The 14910-nt window shown below is 43.7% G+C and overlaps 1 protein-coding gene across 4 annotated transcripts in view; it reads right to left on the bottom strand.

The window, feature by feature from the left end:
• ADGRF5 (adhesion G protein-coupled receptor F5) overlaps positions 1–14910 on the bottom strand; it is a 102507-nt gene that overhangs the window by 61727 nt on the left and 25870 nt on the right. The window contains exon 1 of one of the 4 annotated variants that reach the window (XM_059701495.1): positions 10636–10944. The exons of the other annotated variants lie outside the window; for them this stretch is intronic. The gene's annotated coding sequence lies outside the window, so the exon portion shown is untranslated. Of the gene's footprint in view, positions 1–10635; positions 10945–14910 lie in introns of those variants that run through there. 4 annotated transcript variants of the gene reach the window in all.

The raw sequence follows: 14910 nt of genomic DNA, 5'->3' as shown, positions 1-14910 counted from the left end.
CAGGAGGGCATTGTTCTCCTGAGCAGAGCAATTTCAGCTCTAACTTGGAAAGAGAATGAATTTGATGGCCTTGGGCTCAGGTGATTCCCTCCTTCCTATAGTGGAAAGAACAGCAGCCTTGACGCCAAACAGGCTTGTGTTCTGATTTCAGCTCCACCACTTAATAATTAGGGTCCAGACATTTAACCCCACTGAGCCTCAGTTTCCTGATGTGAATGACAAGAGTTTCCTGACGTGAATGACGAGGGTCAAAGTACCCATTTTGCATAATTGTCATAAAGATTAGAGATATGCCCAGGAAACACAAACGGGCTTGGTCATAGTTGGAATTTGATATGGGCTGAGTTGTGTCCCTCCAAAATTGATGTGTTGAAATCCTAAATCCCAATACCTCAGAATGTGACCTTCTTTAGAGACAGGGTCTTTAAAGAGGTAATTAACTAAAATGAGGTCATTAGGGTGGACCCTGATCCAATATGACTAGTGACCTTATAAGAGGAGATTAAAACACAGATAAACACAGAGGAAGGACCATGTGAACACACCAGAGGAAGATGGCCATTGTCGAGCCAAGGAGAAAGGCTTCTGAAGAAATCAACCCTGCAACACCTTGATTTTAGAATTGTAAGCTCCAGAATGGTGTGAAAATTAATTTCTGCTATTTAAGCCACACAGTCTAGCAAACTCACATAGAATTTTTAAAAATTACCTCTTTTTAAATTTTTTATCTTTTAAAAACGCTAAACATGGGGGAGGGGGTGAATGTTTGGTGAGCTTTGGAGTGACCAGGGTCACTTACTCTGGTCTATTGCTTAACATTTATTGTTTATTCTGGATATGTTTTATGAAAATTGAAAAATGCATTCTGGGTATGTCTGGTCAGAGCATAAAAACATACCATCAGAATTGGAAGACAAGTTAGAATTCATCTCTAGTTCAAGCTTCCCAATCCCCTGACACATACACTTTAGTTTTTCAGATGAGAAAACTAAGGCCTAGCAAGGTCTTTGCGTCTCAAATGCAACTGGGGGTCGAATCAGTCAGGACTCAAGAGATCAACCAAGGATTCTTTAAATTCTAGACAATATTCTTATTCTACAGTCAGGCAAGCTATTGGTAATAGGATTGTGGATAGTAATTGTTGTTGTTGATGATGATGATGATGATGATGATGACGATGGTCCCTATCATTTACTGGGGGCTCACTATGCTCCAGGCATGGTGCTCAGCTGTCTCCAAGGCTTATGTCATTTAACCCTCTCAGTGATCCTATGGTACCACTAAATTATCACTACTTTTCACATCTGGAAATGGAAGGTTAGAAGGAAGAATAACTCTATAAGGCCACTTAGCTGATATGTGGTAGTGGCAAAATTAAAAAGCAAGCAGTCTATGCTACTGGGAATAGGTACCATTTGGGCTATGAGATCTTCCTGGTGGGATAGCAATAAGAATAAATGGAAAACTTTCTCTATATGGACACTAGACCAGGCAACTGGAAACATGAGTTCTAGCCCCACTGTGCCACTAATTAACTGTGTGACTTAGGACAAGTCACTTTCTCTCTCAGAGTCTGTTTTGTTACCTGCAAATCCAGGGAGTTGACTGCACTCAGTGATTTCAAAATTGGGGTGTAAGAGTTGGCCTCTGAAGGCCCTACTACTGTTCAAAAAGTCTAAAATTCCTTATAATTTTTCAAATCCAGTGTAACCTCACTTGGGCTTCTCAACCTAATCATAACTATCTATTATATTTATCCAACCACTTTTGACACCCTACCTCTGATTGCAAGGTCCAGGCCTTCACTGGCTGTCATGCACACCACTGCAATGGCTTCCATTCCTTCCTCTCTGCCCCATTGTCTACACGAGCACAAGGTTGATTTTCCAGACCTCATTTTACCTTCTATTTAACTCCCCATTGCCTTCAGAATAAAGACAATCACTTTCACTCATATCAAGGCCCTCCATGGCTCGAATTTTGTTTTTTGGAGCTGGTATATTTAAAAGGCATCTATCATATTTTCATTACTGAAGCTGATTGCTTTTCCATAATTTAAAATAGTACAAGAGATGTTCAAGTGTTCATGCAAAGTAAAATTGCAAAAACTAATACTTGAGAATGAAATTGAGTCACAGTGGGGGGTAGTAATTATTATTTCTCAGTGTTTGGCAAAAACAAAATAATTCTGCCATTTACATGCTTTGTTAATCTCCACTTTCCACTGCTCCTTAGCCCCAGAATAATCACTGCATATTCAAATTCTATCCACTCTTCAATGTCCAGGCAATAGGTCCCATGATTTGCTCAGCTATAAACAGTACCCACTTCTTCTAAGCACCCACTTTATCTAGGCTTTCACCCTTCCTCCTCATATTATATTTATTGTTGTAAAGTATTATATGAAGCAAGTCTATTTATCTGCTCACCCAAGTATTGACTGGACAAACATTTATAAAATCTTACTAAGTGCCAAGGTGATTTGCTAGGTGCATGGGGAACAGCAGAAAACAAGAGAATGGTCCCTGTCCCCATGAAACTTAGAGTCTAATGAAGTAGATGAGCTTATTAAAGACCAGAGAGCCACACTATTGATTACTCAGTTTATTGTTTAATTATGGCCATGAAAGTGCTACCAAGAAAAATAATCATAATACTAATATTTGCTTAGCATTTACTATGCACCAGACACTGATCTGAACACTGACTGTGTGAAAATTTTTTTTAAAATATATATTTTTTATTGATTTCACAGAGGAAGGGAGAAGGAGAGAGAGATAGAAACATCAATGATGAGAATCATTGATCGGCTGCCTCCTGCATGCTCCCACTGGGGACTGAGCCCACAATCCGGGCATGTGCCCTTGACCAGAATTGAACCTGGGAATCTTCAGTCCACAGGCCAATGCTCTATCCACTGAGCCAAACAAGCTAGGGCAAAATTTTAAATCCTCACAACAATTTCTAGAAGGGATTCTAGGATAATATCTAAGATAATGTCAAATTAACTGAGCTACAGAGTGATTAACTTGTCCTAAATTGCACAGCTGGTAAGGGGCAAAGCCAGAATTTGAACCTTGGAAGTTTAACTCCAGAGGCCATCATTTTAACCACTGTGCTGAACTGTCTAACAATGCCTATTAAGAGAAGAATATGACCTAGCCTTGGGAATTTGTGGGAGGTGTCCCAGAGGAAGTATTTAATAGAGCTGAAATCTGAAACATGAGTTGGAGTTAGCTGAAAACAAAAGGGGAGGATGGAGGGAGCAGAGGGAGGAGATTCCAGGCAGAAAGAAGATCATGTGCAAAGGCCCTGCAGTGGGAAAACAGGTGGCACAATCAAGTTGCTGTAAGCTGGCCAGCGTGGCTGGGACCCCAAAAGGAAGCAGAGCATGGTATGAGATGGGACTGGTGAGGTGAACAGAAGCTAGGCAGACAAGCCTTGTAATTGTAATCACAGGAGTGGGTAAGATTGGTTAGGAAGACAGTAGAGAGAGTAGAGAAGACCTACAACCAAGGCCCACAGAATTTCAACAATCAAAGGTCTGTTCAAGGAAGATGATTGAGTCAAGATGTTTGGGAATGAGAGACCAGAGAGGCAGGAGGGAAACAAGGCTAGAAGAAAGTCTGGAACCAGGGAAGGTCAGGTTTTCAAGGAGCAGAGTGTGGTCGACTATGTCCAACAGTGCTGAGAGGCCTGCTAAGGGGAGGACTGAGACTGCCCATTGGATTTGGAGAGATACTATGTTCTTAGTACGAGGGATCTCATTAGGGTGATGGGGGAGGAAATTATATTGGGGAAAGTTGCAGAGTGTAGGAGGTGAGAATTTGAAGGTGATGAGCACATAAAACTCAAGAAATCTGGTTGCAAGGTGGAAGAAAGAAAGAGTAAGGTTCATCCCAAGTATAAACTGCTTAACCTTGATGTCACACACAGCTTTCCTTTTAGAGAAGAACTAACTGCATTGCATACTAGGACAATATCAAAAGAAGTCATGTCTCTTACTAAACCTTGGCCTGTGGCGGGCTAACTAGACAAGTTACTATATTCTTTGAAACAAGCCAAGGGCATATTTCCCTGTGTTCAAGGGTATAGACTATATTCTCAAGTGGCTATGTTTTAAACAGGTATTTCCGAATCAAAATAGAGATTAGTGGAGAGATTGCAAATAGATATGCACATATACCATTCTACTACTAGAGGATAATTTAAAGCAGAGTTTCTCTTAATGATGGATGGTAATACCAAATTTCAAGAGGACTTTCATTGCAATTTTCAGTGTGATTATTATTCTTTGCTCATCTCCATGAGGCATAGGGTTGCAATAAGGACAGAGTGTCATCAATAGCCACCTTTCTGAATTGTAGACATACAGATGAAAAATCCTCAAGTATAACTTTAAGAGCCTGCCTTCATAGGTCTGTATTTTCAACCACAGAGGTAATAGACTTATCTTTGCTGACCTTATTTAATTAGATGATTCATCCCTCACACATGCAGAACTATAAGCTAAACATTTATTTAACACAAACATGAAACACAATACCAATTAAAGACCTGCCTTGAAATGTTTTTTCTATTTCATTTTCCTTTGCCTTGAAATAAGGTCCTGCAGCAGCATTGTGTTGGGTGGCTCAGTGCTATCAGATTACAGAGGGACATTTGTTTGTACACAATGGGGTCAAGTTTTCCAAAACACACCACACATGTGTGCAGCCTTGATAACCTTTTATCCTTCTGTCCTTGTTGTAAATCTCTGGAAGATTTTAACCTTTAAGCAGAGATTGCCATCTCTATGAAAACACTGAGTTCCTTACTCTGATCTTATCTCATGTATCTTGCTACTTTCATTTACCATGGAGGGGTCTCCCTCAGCCCTGGTCAAACAATGCTGGGGTGCGTTCCAGTTGCGGTGGCGGGGAGCCTGCGGCTGGCTGCAGTTGTGCAGAGAGCATCAGAGGGCTTGGGTGTGAGGCCAAGCCTTACAGTTCAGTAGTTCTTTGTTAGATGAGGTTCAAAATAACACTGGAGCATTTTCATAATATTCATAATGGACCAATCAGAGCTGTCTCTGTGCAGGAGCAGAGGCCTGGGGCCCACATGGGTAGATAGTGGAGAGGTCTGTGGGAGGGTCCAAGGTGGCTGAAACGGAGGTGTGGAGGGCAATCCTCCAGGCTCAGGGCAGGAGTTACTGCATGGTTGAAAATATCCCAGCTTTTTAATAATAATAATGGTTTGAAAATATCCCATCTTAGCTCTCTGTTTCTTCCTTTCACAGACCTGGTTCACTCCATGCCCCCGAGACCAGGAGTTGGTGACCTTGACCATTGACTTCATGTCTCTGAAATTTTCATTTCCCTCTTAGAGATTTTGTTTGACTTTAAGAATGATATGTGTGTGTTGCCCTGGCCGGTTTGGCTCAGTGGATGGAGTGTCGGCCTGCGGACTGAAGGGTGCCAGGTTCGATTCCGGTCAAGGGCATGTACTTTGGTTGCAGGCACATCCCCAGTAGGAGGCATGCAGGAGGCAGCTGATCGATGTTTCTCTCTCATCGATGTTTCTAACTCTCTATTCCTCTCCCTTCCTCTCTGTAAAAAATCAATAAAATATATATATATATTTTTTAAAAGAATGATATGTGTGCACTGCTCAAAACGAAAGAAGTACCCTGAGAAGTCATGGCCATTCCATGATTTCCTTTATCTGGACATTCTCACTTCAGTTTTCACTTCATTATGAGAGTATTTTATAAAGACAAACCCAATAGCATTCTTCACTAGTCCTCATACTCCTTGGTTACTTAATTGGTTTCCAACACCATGTAGCGCCTCCTCCTTCTCGGTGACCCCTTTTCCTCTCCTGAGTCTCTTCGCTCCACTTTTTGCTCCTTTCCCTCCTCCTTCTGTGAATCTGTCCTTCTCATTCTACCAGTGCTTCACTGTGAACCTGCCAAAACCTCTCCTGGATCTGTGGCTTATCTCTCCTGACACCCTTTCTCTTAGGAAACTTGTCCACTTCCACCATTTTAATTATCCATTTATGTGACAATTCCCAAAAGTGTATTTCCACCCTGATCTCTTGGCTAAATAGCAGGAGCTTCTCTCCAAATGGGCTATTTCCAACTAAATCTAAATTCAACTCGTCTAGCACTGAACATGCCTCCTTCTCTCCCAATGCTGTCTGCTCACCCACCTCTGCTCAGATTTACCAATGGCTGACTTCCTTCCCAGTTTCCTGGCTCACAGGTGTCCTTAGACACAAGAATCAAGGGCACGAGTGGGGGCACTAAGTCAACCAGTCACTAAGTCCCGTACATGACTCCACTGATGGCGTTTGCTTTCCCTCAGCCACAAGATCGGTTTGCACAGTGTCATCTCACACCTGGATGACTGCAGGAATCTCCTCAATGGCCCCCTCCCTCCTTTCTTCTCTGCCCTGTGACCGATCACAGCACAGGCTGATTAATTTGTGTACAGCACTATTTTCAAAGATTGCTGCTATACTACATTAAACCTCAAATGCCCAGAGAGTGTTTGAGCCAGTTCACCTGGCAAGCTGATCACCACAACCTCATGTAAACCCAGATGTGCCACATGTCCCTCCCATAGCACTTGGATACAGAGCAGGCTGACCTGCTCACAAGCTTATATTGTACCTTCCTTTGCAAAATACGCCATAAGCATTAATAATAACTATTGGTTGAATGGGTTGCTATCTCTCAGCTTCTTCTATACTATTCTTGGCAACTGAACTGCTCTATTCCTCCTTTTTGAGCCTCACCTTACGCAGTAACAATAATTACTATCATTTATCAAGCCCTTGCTCTGTGTCAGGCATTAAGCTCAGCACTGTGCAGGCACTAAGATCATTTAATTCTTCCAATCCTTCATTGTTAGAGCTACATTATCCCTACTTTACAGGTGAAAAAACTGAGGTTTAGGTAAATGAAAAAACATATGCAGATCACACAGTAAGTAGCTGAGTCTGCTGTCAAAATCTGAACTCCTCATCTTACTTAGAATTGTGTCCCCTTATCTAAATAACAGGCATTAGAATAGCAGTGCTCAGTCATTATTGCCTATTATTAAATTTTTCAATGCCTGAGCCTTGCCACCCATTAAGAGTATAAGCTTAAAGGAAAGGATTATTTGCCTTTTTAATTCTATAGCAAGTCTCTCCCGTGGAGATTCCTGCACTATGCTGTGATTTAACAAGTTTTACTGTTGTTTTACCTTTAAGAAATAGGCAATATTCTAATTATTTTAACCATCACAACCAGAGTCTTACAATACGGGCTGAAATGCAGAGCTGGTAACTAACTCGTGAATTCACAATGTACTCACAGCCAACACATGCTTTTCACCCAACAAGCCTTTCTTGCAGCATCTATTCTGTGCCCAAACTCACAGGCATGGGGGCGGAGGGGGGGGGCAGGGGGGGGGGCGGGACTCAGAGAAGCGGAAAAGGACCTCCCAGGGCCTCTATAGAGGAGGCAACAATTACACCGATGAACTATATCAAGAAATGTCAGGGCAGAGAGGTTCTAGGGGAACATTTCATGATTCAAAAGCAGCCTTGATTTATTGTCTATCCATATTCAGGTCAATAGAGAAAGTGGCAGATCAGCAAAGCATAATTAGTATTTCTTTTCCCCTTTTTCTTGGAATCAGGACAAAACGTATTAAAGCAACACTGAGTAAAATCTATAACCTCCCACGGTCACTTGGCACTAGAAGAGCACATCCTGTTTACCTAGAACATTTCATCTGATTTTGTAAAATCTGCAAGTAACAGGAGTCACAGTATCCGCAGTGAAGTCGGTGGGGCTATTCCAATCTAAACGCTCAAGGCAGGGCCCCGGGGGTGGGGCGGGGGGGGGGGCGGACTGGAAAACTCCTTGCTCTCACAGGCAGCTGTGAGGTGTGTCTGCTCCTCTCAGCAGCAGCAACAACCAGAACCCTCTACATGAGGCTCACAACAGCAGGCACTTCTGGCCCAACTTTCAGGCACAGGAACGGGGATTGCTTCTGCTGCCCAGTTTAGCCATTTTCTCTCCTATAGTTAGGACTCGGGGGTTCTCAACCCCAGCAGCGTAAATGAATTGCTTCAGAGAGTAAGATACATAATAATTCCATTCCCACGCCCGTGCCCTTTCCCCAGAGATTCTGATTCAGTTGCTCCTGGGAGGTGTCTGGGCATTGTTCTTTTTGGCGGGTGAGGTGGGGTGGGGGTTAGGTTCCTGTAGAGATACGACTAGATAACAGGTGTTAAAATTGGCTAAAACCTGGACCAGGCAATAGCTTGATCTACTTACAGATTCCCAGCAAAACTGGAGTCCGTGTTGCTACAAAGCTGCCAGAGTTCTATCACTTTAATTCTCTGTCCCACCTGACATTTATCCTCATATCGCTGACCAAAGCCAGACATCTGGGTTTCTTCTCATCTCAGTGCTCCGGAAAGATTCCCTGTATGTTCCTGGGCAAACAACCTCTGAACATCTCTTTTTTTATTCCATAAAATGGGAACATGACTTAGCCTACTTGGCTCAGTGGATAGAGCTTCAGCCTTTGGACTGAAGGGTCGAAGGTTTGATTCTGGCCAAGGGCACATGCCTGAGTTGCAGGCTCGATCTCCAGTAGGAGGCATGCAGGAGGCAGCCGATCAATGATTCTCATCATTGATGTTTCTATCTCTCTCTCTTTCTCCCTTCCTCTCTGAAATCAATAAAGAAATATATATGTGAAGAAGATACTACTTCACCTATGACTGTGACGTAGTGAAAGCAGGGGAAGTCTCAGTCTGGGCTGGGTCTATGCAGTAAGGAGAAGTGATTAATCCTATTAGCCAGGGATGGGGAGAAGCACCAAGGCTGGATGGCCAAGAAGGCAGCACCAATTTCCAAAATCAGCAGGGCCAATGACCCTTGAATTTGGAGTGGAGAAACCTTGATAAGGACAAGAAAATACCAAATACCAGTAGCAACTGAAAGTATTTTGCAATTATTCTTGGATTTGACATAGCTTATTTGTACTTTCTTTCCACGAGCTACATGGGCTTGTTAACAGTGACTGCTTTTCTTATTCACTTGTCTCATAACAATGTAAGGGGGAAAAGAAGGATCAATGACCACCCATTTGTTTTTTTTTTTGTTTTTTTACAGAAGGCTGAAAGAGATAAAAATAAACCCCTGTTACACACAGGTCTTATCCATGAAATGAAAAATGAGTGTCTCCCACATTCACCTATATTCCCTGAGCCAACCATTTAATCTAGGGGTCTCTCTGTTCCCCAGTTAGTTTTCCTCTCTTTTCTTTTTTCCCCTTTCATTGCCAGAACAAGGCTGCCTTTGATAGTCTTCAAGAGAAAAACCTCAAGTTTGCAAATCTAGAGTTTAATCCATGGGAAGTTGTTTTTAATATCATTAATTACTAAAGCCAAAGCCAACACAAAATAATAATGGTAAAAATGACTAAAACTCTTTCAAACTTTTTTAAGTGTTAAAAGAGTTGTCCACACTCCCCATGTATTATTTTATATTTCCAGTGGGAAGAAGATGTTGTTAAGGATCAATAAATGAATTTGACAATGAAAATTTATTGTACTTCTGTGTGCCCTGGCTTGTCCTAAGAGTTAGGAAGAGAGAAAATAAGTCATGTAACTAGTAAGGTACACAGCAAACTATTGATGATTTAATTTGGAGGAAGGGAAGAAATAATACATATTGAAGGGTTGGAGATTTTGAGATAGTCAGTTACAGTACAAGTATTCATGCATTAGGGGTATAATTCAGAAAAAATGACCAAAACTTTCATGTCAGGAAAAACCGAGCTGCAGTAGTGGCATGGCCTGGCTTTCTACAATGTACAAGAAAAAAAGGTTCAAGCAACCACACATCAGAGAACTTTTCCTCCCTTCTCGAATGCTCCAGTCAAGTCTGCCAGCTCTTAATCCCAGCACTCTGCCTGTCTTCCTTCCAGGGCTGCCTGCAAACTCCTGTCCCCTCAGTCAGTGGGTGGGAGATAACGCTTACTCTTAACATTTCAGAGATCACCCCTGTCCGGCCTGAGCTGACAGAATGTCCCGTGCTCTGGCTACACACGGCTGCAGCCATCGCCTTGGTCAGCACAACTGCAACATGGCTGCCCAGCCATGGAAACGCTCAGTACTGATTCGTTAATGCCCTGGTCTTTATGGTATTTTCTAGCACAGAGACAGGAAAATTTATTAACAACAACAAAAAAGGTGACAGGGAAAAGAATTCCATTATAGAGAATATACTAAAAAGATCCCAGCTAATTGTCTGATACTCAGTCTCCCTAAGCACAGTCTCAACTTAATCGACAGGCTGCACAATGCTCTTGACCACACATGCTTTACGCTCCCAACATACATGCCCTAGCTATGCATGATACATACATGTCACAGCTGTACATATCCAACACACATGTCACAGCTGTACATATCCAACATACATGCCACATGTGTACATATCCAACATAAATGCCACAGCTGCACATATCCTACAAAAGAGAAAATTAGGCAAAGAGATTCCTAAATGGAAGATGCCTTAAGAGGAGTGTCGCTGAGGTCTTGCTGCAAAGGGAGACAGACCCCAGGAGGAGAAGTGCCTGTTACCTGGCCAGCACTGAAGTCCCCAGACCCGCTCCTGCTGCAAAAGACGCCTCAACGCTTCCCAGTTTCCACTAGGAGGCCATTTGCCCTTCGGCCTCCTTGAAGGCCTCACGGCTGAAGAAAGAGCCGAACAGGACTCATTGCGAGGCTCAGGCAGCTGCTGCCAAGCTGGGTGTCCCTCCTGCCGATGCCTCCCTGCCCTGTGCTCCGAGCCTCACAGAGCCATTCCGCACAGCCTGCTGCTGTTTCAAAAACAAGAAGTGATTTCCTGGTCCCCTTCCCGGATGGCGTGCGCAATTTCCCTCACGCCCATGGGAAGTCCTTCAGATCCTTCTTATCTGGAAACCTCACCACTGAGTGGCCGGACTTGTTTGGCCAATGCCCCTCGCTCTTGTTTTCCTTTCTCCAAAGAAAAAAAAATCAGAAAACTGAAACCAAAGCAAACCCAAATGGGTTGGAGCTAATGACGGGTGTAGGATGCCCTGGTTTAAACCTCGGAAAGATGTCCACTGTGATTTCAGAGGGGAAAGAAAATTAAAATTATCGATGATTTCCTTTCCCAGCAGTGCCTAAAAGTTAGAGAATGGGAAGACCTACAGAAGTTCAGTCCCCTCCCATGGCTTTAGGGTCCGGAACCTCCAATATGCTGCAAGAAGGGACAGCTAGTTCTTCCAGATTTCTAGGGAAGCTCTACGAAAATTTGTGCATCAAAGTTTAAACTCTGTGACACTTCAAATATCATTTTGATAACATTATTATGTAACACTCATGGGGGTCCCTCAGCTCAGCCTGCGCCCTCTCACAGTCTGGGAGCCCTCGGGCCTAAGCTACCAGTCAGACATCCTGAGCCCTGCCACAGAGGCGGGAGAGGCTCCTACCACCACTGCTGCACTCGCCAGCTGTGAGCACAGCTTGTGGCTGAGCGGCACTCCCCCGTGGGAACGCACTGACCACCAGGGAGCAGCTCCTGTGTTGAGCGTCTGTCCCCTGGTGGTCAGTGCGCACCATAGCGACCGGTCGTTCTGCTGTTCAGTCAATTTGCATATTAGCCTGTTTTATATAGGATAAGAAGATCCATGAAAAAGGGCCAGTTGGCTGGCTGTAGTCAGGTTGTTGGGTTTAAAGATGAATTCTAACCAGTTTTTGAGCTGGAAGTGACCTATCCATCCTGATTTTACAAGTGAGGCAATTGATGCCCAAGGGGAAATAAGGTCCGAACACAGATGGGAAGTAATAGATTATCACCCACCCATTCTTCAGCGTTAGCATGGGGAATGCTGCTCAATTGCCTGCCTGTGAGCCTTGTGCACAGATGGCTTGCTGAATGAGGCCTGGCCTGGAGCCGGGAATCTGCATTGCAAGTAAGTGCTCCAGGTGAGCCTGATACAGGTAATCCCCAGACTGTAGTTAGAGAAACCAGTGTAGTGTCAAAGCAAGGACACCAGAATCAGACTGTAGAGAGTCAAGCCATAGTCCCACCAACTTCTCCTCACCAAGACTCAGTTTTATTATGTAGGAAAGTGGGTAATAATACTGCTGAGCACCAGTGAGAGCCTGAGATAGAGGGAGAGCTCAAGAACTGTCCATTACTGTCTGGAGACCTGGGTTCCAATCCTCTAAGTTCATATGTCTTCCCTGCTCTACACCGTCCGTTGCCTGTCTTCCCTTCTGTCTGTCAGCCACCACCAAAGGAACTCAGGCTTGAGACAAAAGTTAAGTATTTCTTTTCTTTTTTTTTTTAACACATTGTATGTGGGAAACGTGTTTACACGTTTTACGTATTTATACGTTCTACCAGTGTAGTAGAGCGCGGGACACGTATTAATACGTTTTTTATAGACTAGCGGAAGAATGCAGGTAACGTATAAATACGTAAACTAAAGTTATCGTAATTTTACTGAACGTTGCCATTTGCGCAAAAAATTAGCAAAAATGGCCTGCGCCACCTGTTAGCGCGCGATAAAAACTACCCGCAAACAATGTGTTAATATATATATTATTGATTTTTTTTACAGAGAAGAAGGCAGAGGGACAGAGAGTTAGAAACATTGATGAGAGAGATTGATCAGCTGCCTCCTGCACGCCCCCCACTGGGGATGTGCCCGCAACCAAGGTACATGTCCTTGACCAGAATCGAACCCAGGGCCCTTCAGTCTGCAGACCAACGCTCTATCCACTGAGCCAAACCGGTTCGGCAAAAGTTAAGTATTTCAATAAAAGGAGGATGAGCCTTCAAAATATCATTCTTTTATTTCTTGGCACTGATTCTCAACTGTATTCTCCAGCCTACCCCCTGCAGTTACTGGGAGGGAGACCACGGTGGCTGTCCACCACAGCTGACCCGCTTTGCTGGGGAACTCATGCATAGCTAGTCTGTGAGCTCAGGGGGTGAACGGAGATTGGTCTAAGCAAGGTGATCTCATTCTCCTTGGGAACGTTGAGGTAAGCTTGGATATGTGGCGGATCGTGGGTGCACATTTACCTCTGCATTTACTGTTAGTGGCACAATAAAGGTTCTTGTTATTATTCCAGCTCCAATTGGGTTTTCTGTTATTTGTAGCTAAAAGCCATTATAATAAAGTGGTGAATCACTATAAAAAAATAAATGTTTTTATTCCATATAAACTACTACCCTAGGCCTAAATGAAACAGAGGGAAAATCAAAATGTATACAGAGCCAAATGACTTAAATCATATTCTAAAATATTCCAAATCCACTTCTTATGCTAAATATGTGTGGTATTGACTTGTTCTATAGAAATGGACTAAAATACTCCAGATTCTTTCTTACACTAAAAATCTTCAATATTAAATGTAAGTCCTGGAAAAGCACCTGGTCTTAAAAACCCAGAATAGCCAGAGCTTAAGAGTAGCCCAAAACTCCAGACCTGCCAAATAGTAGCTCCGCGGACACTCAGCTTACTTCATCTTTCTGGGCCTCAGTTTCCTTATCCGTAAAATAATATTACCTGCTTCAGGGTTGTTGTCAAGATTAAATACACATAAAAATGCTGAGAACAGTGTGTGGCACACAGTGAGCATGTGTGTTAGCTACTGTTATTTTTGCAGAGAAGAAATTTCCGTTGTAATAATAGTAGCATATGGTTTGGGTATTGTCTTTGCCTTTGCTTTACGCTAGCTTTGCCTCAGGTGCAGCATGGATTGATCAGCCCTTTCCAGATGCTTCCGAAATATATCCTATTGTCTCTGTCGTGAGATTTGGCTCCTTTAAGAGTAACCTGAGTGGGTTGGTATAAATGTAGATACCCGGTGGCAGCCGTGTTGGGGAGGAATGAAGAAAACGTCGGAGGACACTGGGCATTAACACAATGGTAAAGGACACAAAGAGAACTCAGCAGGCTGATGGCTTTGGGAAGTACATGTCTGGGTGCAGAGTTCACCCAGAGCTGGAGAAAGGGAGGCTGCAGGCCTTGATATTTACAAAAAGATGCACAGTGTGGGGGCACTTGACTTGGACACTTCTTGCCTTAACAAACACCCTGCTGTCAGAGCGAGCTCCGGATAAGGGCTTTTCCAACTGCTCTCCCCCCCTGTTCCCCCCACCGTCCCCGGCTTGCTTCGGGTCATCGGTGGCAGTTGGCTCCCTGACATGGAAAGGGGCGTCGTCCAGTGGCTGTCCCGGCGCTTCCCCAAGGAGCAATTCCTCTCTCACCCACAGTCCGTTTGTTGCTAGGAACACTCTGTGCTTGTCACCCTCACTTTACAATGAAAACAAAGACAAATAAAGAATGGAACCACCATATGGTCCCGGCTGCAACCCAGAATTAACTGCTGATGGGGAGACTTTGCCCCTTCGCAGCTACAGATGTGTGGTCTGTGGCAGGGGCCCTGCCCTTCCCCTGCATTTTAAGATGTTGAAGTTGGTAGCAAGTTGACCCCAGACTTCTTCAACCTGATGCAGCAGTGAAGCCAGAGTAATTAATTTTCCAGCTGTGTTATCTATATTTGCGTTCGTATAAAGTGTCTCTTAGCACTTGAGGGCCTAATCTCACTAGAGACAGAGCTATTTTCAGAGGCGGAGATGTCGGCACCAAATAAGTATGTATTTCTCAGCAAGCTCCAGGCTATTTCGCACCTTCTGCCCTTTCTCCTTCGTCACTCAGCTCACTTTTGGTGACTCTAAGCTACAGGTGTTATGTCTTCTAAAGACCCTTGTAGTCCTCCCAGCCTGGGCCAAGAGTTCTGTCTCCCTGATCCCACCCTACCAGGTGAGTCTTTTGCAGTCACTACACTGCATTCAGGTGACTCCTTTCCTGC

Source organism: Myotis daubentonii, chromosome 6 (genome assembly GCF_963259705.1).
Source record: "Myotis daubentonii chromosome 6, mMyoDau2.1, whole genome shotgun sequence".
Lineage (NCBI taxonomy): Eukaryota > Metazoa > Chordata > Mammalia > Chiroptera > Vespertilionidae > Myotis > Myotis daubentonii.
Note: the sequence above shows the minus strand (reverse complement) of the source record. Positions and strands in the feature narration are given on the sequence as shown.